At 35.9% G+C, this 15550-nt stretch overlaps 1 long non-coding RNA gene across 1 annotated transcript in view; it reads right to left on the reverse strand.

Annotated features, from left to right (window-relative positions):
- LOC123239533 overlaps window positions 1-14558 on the reverse strand; it is a 24975-nt gene extending 10417 nt beyond the window's left edge. The window contains exon 1 of the long non-coding RNA XR_006505731.1: window positions 14528-14558. This is a non-coding gene — a long non-coding RNA (uncharacterized LOC123239533). The remainder of the gene's footprint in view (window positions 1-14527) is intronic.
- Window positions 14559-15550: the final 992 nt, after the last annotated feature.

Consider the following 15550-nt stretch of genomic DNA (forward strand, 5'->3'; position numbering starts at 1 on the left):
AGGGAAACTATAAATAAGTTAAGTGAACACAGAATAGTATACCTGTCAGATCTCTGGGAAAGGAAAGATTTTAAAACCAAGCAAGAGTTAGAGAAAATTACAAAATGTAAAATAAATGGTTTTGACTATATTAAACTAAAAAGCTTTTGGACAAACAAAAACAATGTAGTCAAAATCAGAAGGGAAACAACAAATTGGGAAAAAATCTTTATAACAAAAAACTCTGACAGGGGTCTAATTACTCAAATATACAAGGAGTTAAAGCAATTGTATAAACAATCAAGCCATTCCCCAATTGATAAATGGGTAAGAGACAAGAATAGGCAATTTTCAGGTAAAGAAATCAGAAGTATCAATAAGCACATGAGAAAGTGTTCTAAATCTCTAATAATTAAAGAAATGCAAATCAAAACAACTCTGAGGTATCACCTCACACCTAGCAGATTGGCTAAAATGAAGGAAGGGGAGAGTAATGAATGCTGGAGGGGATGTGGCAAAATTGGGACATTAATGCATTGCTAGTGGAGTTGTGAACTGATCCAACCATTTTGGCTGGCAATTTGGAATCATGTTCAAAGGGCTATAAAAAAATGCCTTCCCTTCGATCCAGCCATACCATTTTTGGGTTTGTACCCCAAAGATATCATAAATAAACAAACCTGTATGAAAATATTTATAGCTGTGCTTTTTGTGGTGGCAAAAAACTGGAAAATGAGGGTATGTCCTTCAATTGGGGAATGGCTGAACAAATTGTGGTATATGCTGGTGATGGAATACTATTGTGCTCAAAGGAATAATAAACTGGAAGAATTCCATGTGAACTGGAAAGACCTCCGGGAACAGATGCAGAGTGAAAGGAGCAGAGCCAGAAGAACATTGTACACAGAGACTGATATACTATAGTAAAATCGAATGTAATGGACTTCTGTACCAGCAGCAATGCAATGACCCAGGACAACTCTGAGGGATTTATGGAAAGAACGCTACCCACATTCAGAGGAAGGACTGCAGGAGAGGAAACATATAAGAAAAACAACTGCTTCAATGCATGGGTTGAGGCAGACATGATTGGGGATGTAGACTCGAAACTATCACACCAAGGCAACTATCAACAATTTGGAAATAGTTTTTGATCAATGACACATGACAAAACTAGTGGAAATGTGCATTGGCCATGGGTGTGGGGAGTGCGGGGGGGGGGGTGAAGGGGAAAGTAGGAGCATGAATCATGTAGCCATGTTAAAAATGAATATTAATAAATGTTTAAAAAAATTCCAAAAAAAAAGGTGGGATGGGGAAAGGACCTGCTTGTGCAAAAATATTTATAGCTGCTCTTTTTGCAGAGGCAAAGAATTGGAAATTAAGGGGATGTCTATCAATTGGGGAATGACTGAACAAACTGTGGTATATGATGGTGATGGAATATTATTGTGCTGTAAGGAAAGATGAACGGGAAGATTTCAGAACGAATTGGAAAGACCTATATGAACTGATGCAGAGTGAAATAAGCAGAACCAGGAAAACACTGTACACAGTAACAGCAATATTGTGGAATCATCAACTGTGATAGACTTAGCTACTCTCAGCAATACAATGATCCAGGACAATTCTGAGGGAATTATGACAAAGAATGCTATCCACCTCCAGAGAAAGAACTGTTGAAGTCAGAATGCAGATGAAAGCAACAATTTTCCAATTGTTTATTTGGGCTTATGTTTTGGGATTCTGGTTTCATAAGATTGCTTACTTACAAAAATGAACAATATTGAAATATGTTATACATGATAATACATATACAACCCAGATTGAATTGCCTGTAAGCACAGAGAGGGAGAAAGGAAGGGAGGGATGGAGGGAGGGAGATGAAGTTGATTGTATAACTTAGGAAAACTTGTGTGGAAATTTGTTATTACCTGTGATTGGTAAAAAGTTAATTAACTCCTAAAAAAAAGAGTTTCATGCCATGTAGTAAGCCCTGATTCATGTGACTTCTTTAGGCATCTCTGCAGTGATATGATACAAGAGGAAACAGCAAGGTGTCCTCCTAGTACTGAAGGGTAGACTGGGAGAAAGCTTAGCACAGAAAGAATGACCAAACAACATTTCATAAGATGAGACATATAATTCCCCCCTTTGTCTCTACTTCAGGTGGAAGAGAAGTAAAGGCAAAATGTCATGTCTTTAAGGTGGTTTTGGCCTAGAGTATCCCTATCATGATCTTAAGTCCCTTAAGAGTTTATCCTCTTAACTTGTAAATAGAGAGTAGAGCCAAGATGGCGGCTTAGCAGTGTAGAAAGCTGTAACCACTCTGAGAATCCTCTTGAATGAATTTATAAACAGAAGAACTTAGTATACAGATAAGTGAAACAGAAAGCAAAGGTAATACAATAGCAATTAACAGCTTTAAAAACATCAAGTCTTTGCATTTTAATAGCTCATCCCTAATGTCAAATTTCGTCTTAGATCTCAGGTGTCCCATGTAATGGTTTGAGCTCCAAAATCATCTTTTCTCAAACATTCAGGGATAGGTCTTCTCTTTAGTAGATTTGCTTCTTTGGTGTCATGTTGCTTAAATAAATTTCTCAGAGGTTCCTTGTAAACCTACCAGTGTAGAAACTTGAATTTTTATCCATCATATTTTCCCACTTACATTATATGAAAAATTGTGTCACCATTATAACATTTCAATTCAATTCTTTCTATATAGTAGGATTAACACATATTTCCCTTACACTTTTATTTATTCATAGGGATAAAATATGCTTAAAATGAAAAGAATATTTTCAACAGTCTGCAGGATCATAGTAATGTCTTTAACTCTAAAAAATTCTGATGGAAAAAAATTCATATTTCAGACAACTTGCCAACCCTGAATTATGATATCTATATTCAGAACCTGAAAGTTTTTAATTTCAAATTCTAAATATTAAGAGCACAACTCAGAATTTAGATGTGTATACTCACTATTTTAAAACAACCAAAATTTTGAAATGCCCAATAGAGAAATTAAAGTCTTAAAACTTCACAAAGTTACTCATGCCTCCAAAATTCATCAAATATAACATAATTTGGAAATTTCTCAGTAGAGAAATTACCCCTTCATATTTTTAAAATAAATTCAGTCTCTAATTAATTATCATATCTGTCTTTTTACCTGTAATTTACAACCTGGCCAGTATCAGGAACACAGAGAGAGATTTGTCTTCTTGGAAGATCTTTTAAAAATTTTAACTCATTAACAAATGCAAAATTCTGAAGTATAGTCCCTACACATTCCAATGTTTGGCTTTGCCCAATTCTTTAACTTAATTAGCTAGCTTTAAGTAAGCTATACAGTCAAATCACATCAGAGTTCGGATATAGTTGATGAGATCATTAGTGCTATTAGAACATCAGGTTCACAGGGGCAACTGGGTGGCTCAGTGGTTTGAGAGCCATGCCTAGAGACAGGAGGTCCTGGGTTCAAATGTGGCCTCAGACACTTCCCAGCTATGTGACCCTGGGCAAGTCACTTGACCCCCATTGCCTACCCTTACCATTCTTCTGCCTTGGAGCCAATACACAGTATTGACTCCAATATGGAAGGTAAAGGTTTAAAAAAAAAAAAAGAACTTCAGGTTCAGGAAAAATAAGGTATTCTCTCTCTCTCTTTTTTTAAGTTCTACCTTCCCCCTCTCCATACCATCATGCTGTATTCCTTGTATGTAAGGAGTCATGTTCCCTTGACTTTGGCTCAAGATGGCTATCATAAAAGTCATCATATCCAGACCTAAGTCCTGAAACTTGTGCTGTTGATTCCTTTTCTTTTTGAAGCATTCTTTAGCCAAATGCCCTGGCCTCCCCACCCCCAGCATTTTTTAACAATAGAAGTAATCTAAAGGTTTGCATCTATCTTCTTTTGACCTGTAGTCTGATGTTACTGCAAAAATATTTTTTGCTTCTGGTTTATCTTTCTTTTTCTCATCTTCTTCCTTTTGGATCACTTACAGTTTTTTCATGCCAAATGGGACAATTGTTGAGAAAAACAATCCCTAATTTCGGGGGAAGACTGACAAATGGTGTGTTAAGAATGCTTTCATTTCTAGGGTTGTTAATGGGATCTAATCCAGCAAATATTTTTGCTCCTTTGAATAATCTAGCATAAAACTGACCAGGGGTCTCCTTATTTTCTTGAACAAACTTCTGAAACTTATCATAATTTTCAGGCAGGACTGCACCATAATCTACAGAGCTGTTAGGATCCCAATAAGAATTTTCTGTTTGCTCAATCAGAATTAATTATCTGAGCCAAAATGATGTTTTATTTATAGAAAGTTGTAAATACAAAATGTCGGGGTCTAGGTCTAAAGACCCAGTACTTAAATGTGTGTGTGTGTGGTGGGGAGGATATATATTTGTGGAATAATTGGCATTTTTAAAAGAACCAATGTTTTTAAAAAATAGATAAGGGATAGGGCAGGTGGGATACTTCTTGGGCTCTCAAAACTATTCTCTAAGTGTCTAGTTGGTAATTAATATTTATTTATAATTCTTCTCAATTTTATGTTTTGTAATGGCTACTTACATAAACAGCCTCATGAATAAATAGGGATAAGAATCTTGAAAATATAAGAAATATTTTGTCAGACTAAAACTGTACTAAGTTACTAAGTTACTATGGTTACTAAGAAAAGTTATACTTAACCTCTATATTGATGTAACCATGATCTGCCACAACACAACCATTGAAGTCTGTTGTTAAGAATATTAAATGGACCATATATCTATCCTATATGGAAATTTTTCTCCTCCTATATTGGAGTTCGTATTTAGAACTTTTCTTAATAAGAAATATATTTTAACTCATGCTCCCTATTATAAATGGCTATAGTATATACTTTCAAAAATTTACTACTGCTGATGTGATTGCTCAATAGGAATATTGTCTGTAGTCTTTGAAAGACTTTGAAAGCCAGAATTGTTGCTGCAATGTTCCTCCCTTGAAAAACATCATAAAGAATAGTGCAATGTAAAACAAAGATTTAATAAAACCAAACAGAAACCTCTGGGAGGACATTCAGGGTTAGGTACAGTGTAATTTCTCCCATGTCAGGGTCTCACCAGAAGATAGCACCTGAAGCTACCAAGATTTCTGTTTGGAGTCAGTTGGGCACACCAGAAAATGAGTCCCAAAGCTCCAGATCTACGGGAATGGGGGACTATGCAAGACCAGGTCTGTCAAAGATTAGGACTTGAAGTCACTACGAGGTAAAGAGCTACCCAGGAGGGGGACCAAAATGAGAACTACAAAAAAGAGTTAGTTTTAGTCTTAGCTCCAACTCCATCTCCTGGTCCTAAACATGAGTTGTGGAAAGATGCAGAACCCAGCCCCATGTGACTTCCCAGCCAAGGCTAATAACAGGAAAGGTGGGACAAAGACTCAGCAGCCCTGACCAGCACTGTAATGGAACAGTACTCAACATAATATTGGACTTGGAGCCATGAAGAAATGATTTCAAGATATGCTCTTCAGACACTTACTAGCTGTGTGACACTGGGCAAGTCTTACTTAACCTCTCTCAGCCTTAGTTTACTCATCTATAAAATAATGATAATAATAGTACCTACCTTGCAGGTTGTTTTGAGAATCAAATTACACACATACACACACACATATATATTATATATAATACAAATACACATATATATTATATGTGCATATATTGTACATATGTGTGTATATACAGATATACTACTTTGAAAATTTTAAATGTCTAAATAATAATTATAATCCTGGATAAAATGGGAATATGACTTAGTTCCAGCATAGAAACATTCCACCCTGATAATATAGTATGAAACTAGACATAAGACTACTCACTTCATTCAAGGACAAGGGAGATGGCAGAGCCTGGGCTTGGTACAAAGTTCCAACCCAAACTTTACTACAAAAGAGTAATATTAAACCATTTGGTACTGGTTTACAAAAATAAAAAGGTTAATCAGTGGAAGAGGAAAAAATTGTCTTCCATATTTATGGATAAAGAAAGTGGAATATCTTAAGCAAGTAGTGGACACCCTGAAAAAGGAATAGATGCAAAAGAGATAACAAGAAATAATAGAAAAACAAAAGACAGAAAGATTAAAAGAACATGCAAGAGAAGACAGAGAGAGAGAGTCTATGGAGAGAGAAAGAGAGAGAGAGGGGAGGGGAAAAAGAGGAAGAGGGAGAGAGAGAGGGAGAGGAAGATGGACTGAAGGATTGGAGATCTCAGTAAGGATAAAGAAGGTTTGAGATTACAAAACAGAGGGAGAGGTGAATTGACCAAGGATTGTGCAATCAGATTAGGGAATTTCAGAGTTCACAATGACAGAAGTGGAACATCTGTGGGTGATAAAAATATCACAGGTATGATCATTATTGTGTGATTGAGCTAAATTGGAGGAGTAGGTCATAGGAAATGAGTAAATTAAGGAACTGAAAAGAGTAGGCTATTAGGGGCAGTATCTGTATGTATGTTAAAGTACTCTAGGATGCAGGCAGAAATTAGGGAGGAAAGAAAGTCTATGTATGGTGTAACACTGAATTAGTTGAGAAAGGAGCAGGTCAAGTGTCAATAGATAATAGCTACCAAAATTGATATTAGGTGGTAAATACAGATTTAGTGAATTTCAAAAGAAGAAAAGTGATAGAGGTAGAAGGGAGAGCTTGGAAAGAGTAATAGAGAGCAAGTAAAGTTTTTATTTTATTTTATTATTTTTCAGAAAATTCTCAACCATTTCTAAACTTTTTGTTTTAAATTAAGTTTATTTAATTATTTAATTAGTTTTGAATATTTCTCCACAGTTACATGATTTATGTTATTTCTCTCCCCTACTCCCAACCCCTCCTGTAGATAAATGAGGAATTCCACTCAGTTTTACATGTGTCATTGATCAAGGCCTATTTCCATATTATTAATATTTGCATTTCACACCTAGCAGATTGTCTAAAATGACAGCAGGGGAGAATAATAAATGATGGAGGGGATGTGGCCAAATTGGGACATTAATGCATTGCTGGTGGAGTTGCAAATTGATCCAACCATTCTTGAAGGCAATTTGGAACTATGCCCAAAGGGCTTTAAAAGACTATCTTCCCTTTGATCCAGCCATAGCACTGCTTGGTTTATATCCCAAAGAGATAATAAGGAAAAAGGCTTGTACAAAAATATTTATAGCCACACTCTTTGTGGTGGCAAAAAATTGGAAAATGAGAGAATGTCCTTCAATTGGGGAATGGCTGAACAAGTTGTGGTATCTGTTGGCAATGGAATACTATTGTGCTCAAAGTAATAAAGAACTGGAGGAATTCCATGTGAACTTGAATGACCTCCAGGAATTGATGCAGAGTGAAAGGAGCAGATGCAGGAGAACATAGTACACAGAGACTGATATACTGTGGTAAAATCAAACATAACAGACTTCTCTACTAGCAGCAATCCAAGAATCCAGAGCAAGGCTGAGGGACTTATGGGAAAGAAAACTAGCCACATTCCGAGGAAGAACTGCGGCAGGAGAAACGCAGAAGAAAAATAACTGTTTGAACACATGGGCTGATGGGGATATTATTGAGGATGTAGACACTAAACGTTAACTCTAGTCCAACTATCAAAAATATGGAATTAGGTCTTAATCAATGATACATGTAAAACCCAGTGGAACTGTGCATTGGCTAAGGGGAGTTAGGGGCGCTTGGGGGAGAGGGAAAAAACATGAAACATGTGACTATGGGAAAATATTCAAAATAAAATTTTTTTAAATCAAATTAAAATTAATTAAAATTAAAAATAAAAATAAAAGGAATAGTAATGGGGGAAAAACAAATTTATTCAAAATTTAAAAAAAGAAGCTTTTAAATGAAATTTTCTGTGAGGTGGAGAAAGAGATCAGTAAATTGAAGTTAAAATTGAGGTCAAAAGGTCAAATAAAAGTTTTTTTTTTTTTTAGGATTGGGGAGGTCTGAAAATGCATTTTGTATATAGTTAATGTTTAGAAAATATTTGTTGAATTTAATAGGCAGAAGGGAAGGAGCCAGAAGAGTATAAAATTTTATCATACATGAAAAAGGAAATGATTACTAGGGTAATACTTCTGAAGATTTCGGAGGGGATAAGATCAAGGACATAGGTAGGGAGATTAGCCCCAGTAAAGATTATGAATACCTCCTCTGCTGACACTGGAGAAAATAGAAGGAAGAACAGTAGGAATATTGAGAGGTTCTGATAACTAGAGCAGGTAAGTACTAATCAGGTATTTTCTTTCCATTTGAAAGTATTCCATATAAAGTGCATGAAAATTGCTTACACAATACTTTTGGGGAATTCCTTTATTTTTTCTAACAAGTTTCTGGAAGAATAGGTTTAGTCAAGTGTAGGAATTAGAGCCAGTTCTCAGGTCTAAAAAGAAAATGGACAGAGAGGAGGTGTAAGCAAAGTATCAGGAATTATCAAGTAAGGAGAATTATAGCATTTCTATCTCCTTGATTACTCTTGGGACTTAAGCACCGGGTCTTACTTTTTAAAATAGTTCCCATTAGAAGACTCTTATAATTAAATGACCAAAACTACTTTAACAATAAATTACCTGGCTCTAATCCCCCTCAGTTCTTTCCTTTAGGATAACATGGTCACACTTTATACTTCACTCTATCACAGAGCTAAATTACTTCCAAACACCACTTTCATTTTTATTCTGTTATTTACTTGTTCTTTCCCTTCATTTGTGATATCCAATTTCTTGACTCCTTTGTAACCTCTCAGGTCATTTCTACCCTGTCTTTGTTTGCTTTCATTCCCAGCCTTAACTCTTTGGTCTACCAGTTACATTATTTACCATTGACCATCCAAGATTGTCATGGTTAGAAACTTTAGACCAACTAATTCTCTACGACTGGTAACTCTGTCCCCTCAAGATAGTAATGTTTGTAAGGAAATTTACAAAATCAAGCTGATTTTACCTTCTATTAATTCATAACACTTAGGCCCTTGCAGCTATTTGATATTCTTACTTTCAGTGACTCCCTAGATGATAAATTCTTAAATTTTTGGTTTTAAGATTACTCTTAAAAATTCTTGAGGATCCTTTTACATGCTTAAACATCAAGGACTCCTCAGAGATTTTTCATTCATTTTGAGTTATAGCTATTAATGTTTACCATATTAGAAATGAAAATTGATAACATTTTAAAATATTAGTTAACTTAATGTAATAATAACTCTGTTTTTAACATCATTTTCATGAAAAATGAGAGTAAAATCATTTTACATATTTTTTTGAAAATCTTTAATGTCTGACGATAGAAGAGTGCTAGATTTTCGTATCTGTTTCTGCATTTGATCTGTTGTGATAGGTTGTTTTGGTTGAAGTACATAAATAAAATCTGTCTTCATATCTGCATGTACTTGGAAAAGAAGGAGTGTTTTAATAGGCAAATAATACTTGAATACTATTTTTTAAAATAGCTTTAACTTTGAAGATTCCCTGAAAAGATATTGAACCCTAGGAGCCCTTTGATCACATTTTGAGAACCACTGCTTTATCCACAATGATTAATCTCAACCTTTTTTCTTCTCATGCCTCCAGACCTAACCCCACCTTACCCACATACAGCAAATGACTTAGGTTCCTGTTTTGTATATTTTACATATAAAGACTCAGAAAAATAAAGAAGTGTAGTTGCAGATAATACTTTTACTTTTATAAGCAAATAGAACAGTTTGAAACAGGTTCATAAGTTTATGTATGTTATAGGAGGAGAGATGTCATGTTTATAGTTAGCCTCGCTTACTGTGAAGATTGAGGTCATTTAATGGTAACTCCAAGGTTACTTAGGTTACCTCCATTTGCTTTCACGGTAGGATCTGCCCAGACTCATCTGGCTTCCTTCTAAGAAATCTTTAAGGTAGAGTAGGAATAGCAAGAATCCTGGCTTGAAATATTCCTAAGCCTTCACCTTCCCTTTCTCCCAACTCTGTCATTTCAATCCCTGGGCAATAATGCCTCTCCCCCTCTCCTAGACTTTCTCTAGAAGTTAGTCTAGAGTGCTCTCTAGAGGTCACTTCCAATCCCAGCATGCAGGACCTTAGTGGTGGCTATGCTGATTTCCATTGCAGTATATTAACCCAGGCTTACAGGGTGAGAAAAGTTACCCTAAGACTGACTTTTTAAAATATAAAAAATTTGGATTTTAAAATAGAAATAAAACAAAATAAGGTATTCTTTTGCTTATTAATTAATCACTCACACATTAGTGTCATGCCAAATGTTCTTTCCACTCTGGCAATACTGAAATTTGAACTCTTAGGTATTTAGTCATATCAACTATTTCACTGGAGGAGGATATGAGGCTGGAGAGAATTGAAAAACTTCACAGTTGCTTTCAATGATCCCAAATTACCCAATACTATATAAACTCATCTCTTAAATACCCTTGTTCTCCTAAAGAATCTAAAAGGTACAGAATTTTAGCACATCACAATATCAAAAGAATGAAAGTTATAAATAATCCAAATAGCAGAGGAAGCACATAATAGATACTAAGAGAGATGAAAGTGATCCTAAGTGCTACAGGCAATGAGGTGACTGAATTTGGAATCAGGAAGACCTGATTTGGAAAATATACCAGCTGTGTGACTCTGGCCCACCAAGTTATAACTTCTCTTTTCCTCTCTTTCCTCTGCAAAATAGCATCTGCCAGAAAGGATTGTTGTGGGTATCAATAAGTGTAAAGATTCTTAAACACTTTAAAGCATCATATAAATGCTATTATAATTGTTAATTATTATTATTAAGTCACCAGAAAAAGAGGTAGTAGAGTCACAAGAATGAGAGATTTTTAATTAGCCCAAGTGCTGTACTGGTACCCAGAAGATATCATTATAAGGTGAAAGACTTTCCACTGGGCAAACCTTTTGTGAAGGATTTATGAGAAGAACTTGAACTAGTATTCCATAAGATGAGAAGGCATGAAGGGGTTGCCATGTATCTAAGTGCAGAGAGGACCTACATTGATTATATCAGGGCTGAAGGAAAGTATGAAAGCACAAAATGTTTCAGGTCATTAAAAAACATTTAGTAGATATCCTGTGGCAATAATAAAATCTTTGTTTTGGGCTTTTTTTAGAATGCCTTCTAAAACTGTGCAAACCCTATACCCAACAGTACCACTACTAGTTCTGTATTCTAAAAGATCAAAGAGAGGGGAAAATTTGGCAAAAAAATATTTGTTGCAGCTATTTTTGTAGTGGTAAAGAACTGGAAACTGAAGGGATATTCATCATTTGAGGAATGGCCGAGCAAGTTGTAGAATATGCTTGTAATGGAATACCATTGTGCCATAAGAAATGAGGAACAAGACAACCACAAAAAAAGCCTGGAAAGGCTTACATGAAGTGATACAAATTAAGTGAGTAGAACCAGGAGAATATTTTACACAATAACAGCAATAGTGTAAGATGATCAACTGTGAATGACTTAACTATTATCAATAAGGCAAGGATCCAGGACAACTCCAAGGGACTGTCATAGAAGGAACTGACAGAGTCTGAATGTAGATTAAAGCAAATCACTCTACTTTATTTCCTCCATGAGTTTTTCTCTAATGTAAGCAATATGTGTCTTGTCTCACACATGATGAACATGGAAATATATATTATATGATAACTCATGTATAGCCTATATCAAATTATCTGCCACCCTGGGGAGGGTGGTAGAGTGGGAGAGAATATGGATTCCAACATGCCAGAAAACAATTATTATTTTAACATATAATCTGGGGAAAAAATTAAAAAAAAAAGAAAAGAAAGTCATCTCACAGAGCTCTGTTCTTGATGATGGCCTGGGAATACAACCCTGGAAGAGGAGATGATTAATCATCAAAGTTGAGTTCTTATGTTTGAAATAACTCAGGGAATTATTCAAGTCTAAAAATAGCTATGTAAGCTTAAAATAAAATATCCATACTTAGACAATTGATGTGAAAGAATATAATTTTCAAAACCAATTGATATATCATGGTTCACTTATCACAGCTTCACTGTACCACGAATGAAAAAAAAATCTAATTCTGTATCATGGAGTTTTTGCTATATCATGGGATTTTGCAGATGAATACTATACTGTACACAATGGAAATGCAGTACACCACTACTACTTGTACAAGTTTGTCAATGTCACACACACACACACACACACACACACACACACATTATTGGCTGATGGAATGAAAGGCAACCAATTATAGCGTTGTGTTCTGTATCCTGGGCACTGATGGGCTCACTGTGCCCAAACGTTCAGCATCTCTCCTTGTCCACTTCACATCAGTGTCTAATCACTGTGCACAGTGTTGCTCTGAGGTGTCATGTTTTTGTGAAGTTTTCTTAAAAGTTTGAATTTATTAGAAACCCTATGCCACCCAAACATTCTGTATCTTCTAAGGCTTCTGGCAGTAAATCCAAGCACCAGAGGAAGATGTTTACAATGAAAGAATAATTTAAAAAACACAACATGCTACTTCAGGGATTTTCACCTATGGCCGGGGTCTCTGGAACATAACTCCCAGGATAGGTAAGGGATCACTGTATAGGTATGTGTATATGGGAAAACATATCTTTCTATTTCTCTATCTATGTATCTAAAATTTGAAATCTATGTCTCCCAGTGAAGACATACTTTTTGTATAACCTTGGGAAGATCATTTATCTTCTCTGTTCCTCATACCTAAAATCAGGATAATCCTACTTTCACTGACTAAAAGATTAGACAAGATAGTCTTCATTTCTGCCCTTCATTCCTGCCTTTATTTCTTTTTGTTAAAAATCCTTATAAATGTAGTGTGTTCACTACAAGCTTAGTCATTAATGAAAAGTAATTTACTTTCTACTTACAGAGCTAGAAAGGGGCTTAGAGTTCATCTTGTTCAACTCCTTATCCTTGAGCTATATCCTCTCCTAATCCCATCATATAGCACTTTGTACCTCTCTTAATAACAACAAAGTTGTGGTTCAGGAAGCCATTTCCTTGGATTTCCTCTAGGGCTATATCCTTGTGCATGTCTACTATAGCCATATGCTTCTGTTGTAAAGATTCTATTCCCAAAGGAAGCTGGAGGGCAGCAGGGAGGAGAGATAATTCCACTCTGTGCCTTGCAAGTAAGTCTTCAAAGTTTGAGAGCATTCTCAAAAGCTCAGTTCATCCTCCTCCATAGCTAGTTTTCATTTCAACTGACTGTTCAGGATTAATCTCCCCAACCCCTCACCCCTTCCATTTTAAAACTCACAGTCTCTGTCTCTCTCATTTGTCCACATGAATGATCAGGCAGAGCAAGGTGAGGGTGGTGAGGCAGTTGAAAGCCTCTACCAATCCTCAGCAGAGTTTTCCTGTGCGTTTTACATGCAAATGAACCATTTAAGTATGATTAATTTCATCAAGCAGACTGGGACAGTCAGTTGATCTGGGCTCCTCTGAATTACCCAAAACACTGAATACAAATGTTTAATGAATTGACCTGAAATTAAAAGAATCAACTTACTATTTTCTTAAGTGTGCTTTCAAGGCTTGGTAGTTCCTTATCCTAAGGCTCCTGTTGTCAGCAGGGCAATGCCAGGCAAGGCTGTGCCCCAGCACCCTAGATTGCAAAGGAATGCTGCTGTGTAAGAACATGATCAGATTCATATAAGTGTCCATGTGATATAAACTCTCAAGTAGAAAATTTTTGATGTATTGGGATGTGTGACTAAGCCACAAGGGCACTGAATTGTTTTCTTTTAAGTGATAAAAACCAGAAGCAACAGAGAAATAGAGTACAGATTTAAAAAAAAAATTGAGCCCTCAGGAGAAATTAAAAAAGCAATCATCACTGTTAAGGGAGTCTAGTCACTAATTACCATCTGCTAGTTTCAACCCAAAACAATGGTTCCATTTTCTTAACAAAAAGCTGCTTAGCAGTGGATAAAGCTGTTTGTAACACCCACTTTTCTCTTCCCTTTGTCTTCAGAGTGAAGTCAAAAAGAATAGAAGATATTAACTAATAAGTATTTATTGAGAATTTCTTAGGTGTAAGAGAGAGAGAGAGAGAGAGAGAGAGAGAGAGAGAGAGAGAGAGAGAGAGAGAGAGAGAGAAGTGCAATGTAAGCCACTGTCTTAAAAGGAAGATCTGATCCAAACAGAGAGGTAAAATATAAACACATGAAATTATAACAGAATGAGCTTAGAAAAGCATGGATGAATGAATGGACATTAATACAATGGGAGTTAGGATAAGAGATGCCCCTTAGGGCTGAGTTGGAGAAGACTTCACCATAGAGTAAGAGTGAACCTAAGTCTTGGAGACAGATACAGTTTAAAATAGCAGAAAGGAGATGTCAAGGAATACCAGGCTGATTAAAAACAGCATAGGCAAACACATGGAACTAGAAAGATCACAAAGCATATTCGGATGATAATTAGTAGCCTAGTTTGGCTGGAGTAGATAAAGGGTGTCATTCGATACAGTGACTATTATTCCTACCTGGCAGTTATTTTGAAGAGCTCCAGTGAACCATGATATTTCTATGAGTTATAAGAACTGGGATCTAGTTTTGACTCTGCCACTAACTTAGCTGTTATTTAATTACTTTATTAACCAACTAGCTGTCAATTATTTAACTTCTTTGGGCATCAGCTTCCTATGCTATAAAGAAATGGAGTTAGACCAGATTGTCTCCAAGATCCTTTCTAGTTGCATCATTTTATAAAAGAGGCCTTTGTAGTTTCAAATCCTGCTTTTGTCTGCTCTCTTTTGCAATTATGCACCTGGCATTTGTGGTGAATCTCTGAGTAATAGTGTCAACAAAACCCAGAAAGAATATAGTCAGTAGGATCTATACATTCTTTTCAGCTGTATAAATTTTCTTTTTGTTGACTTTAGTAGTAGTCATCAGGCTAAAGTAGTTTTAAGATTTATGGACCAAATGAATGAAAGAGCACTGTACTAAGTGCTACATATGCAAATAGAAAAGCAAGGCAAGCTCTATTCTTGAGGAACCTGAATTCAAATGGAGGAGAGCAACACAAATAGGAGATTTTAGCTGCAAATTCTTCCAACCTTATCGTTCCATCATAATTATCCTCCCCAAAGTTACTAAAGATCTTTTAGTTGCTAAATCCAATGGCCTTTTCTCAGTTCTCATTCTCCTCAATTTTTCTGTGGTCTTCCACATTATTGATTACTTGCTCCTCATTGGTATTCTCTTCTATCACGAATTTTAGGACATCACTCTCTCTACTGGTTTTCCTCCTATCTGACTGCATTCCTCTGGCTCCATGATTGGATTCAGCTCCAGATCCCACCTTCTAACTGTAGTGTCCTTCAGGGTTCTGTCCTGGGTTCTCTTCTCTTTTCTGTGTATACTTACTTTACTTGGTGATCTTATCAGCTTCCGTGGATTAATGACAGTGGGGACCACTTTTCATTTGGTCAGTCACAAAGAGAGGAGCAGCAGGCAGTAGTCTGCCTGCTGTGGATCTCTTCTGCTTTCTCTTTCACTTTTTC

This window comes from Gracilinanus agilis, chromosome 3 (assembly GCF_016433145.1).
Source record: "Gracilinanus agilis isolate LMUSP501 chromosome 3, AgileGrace, whole genome shotgun sequence".
NCBI classification, from domain to species: Eukaryota; Metazoa; Chordata; class Mammalia; order Didelphimorphia; family Didelphidae; genus Gracilinanus; species Gracilinanus agilis.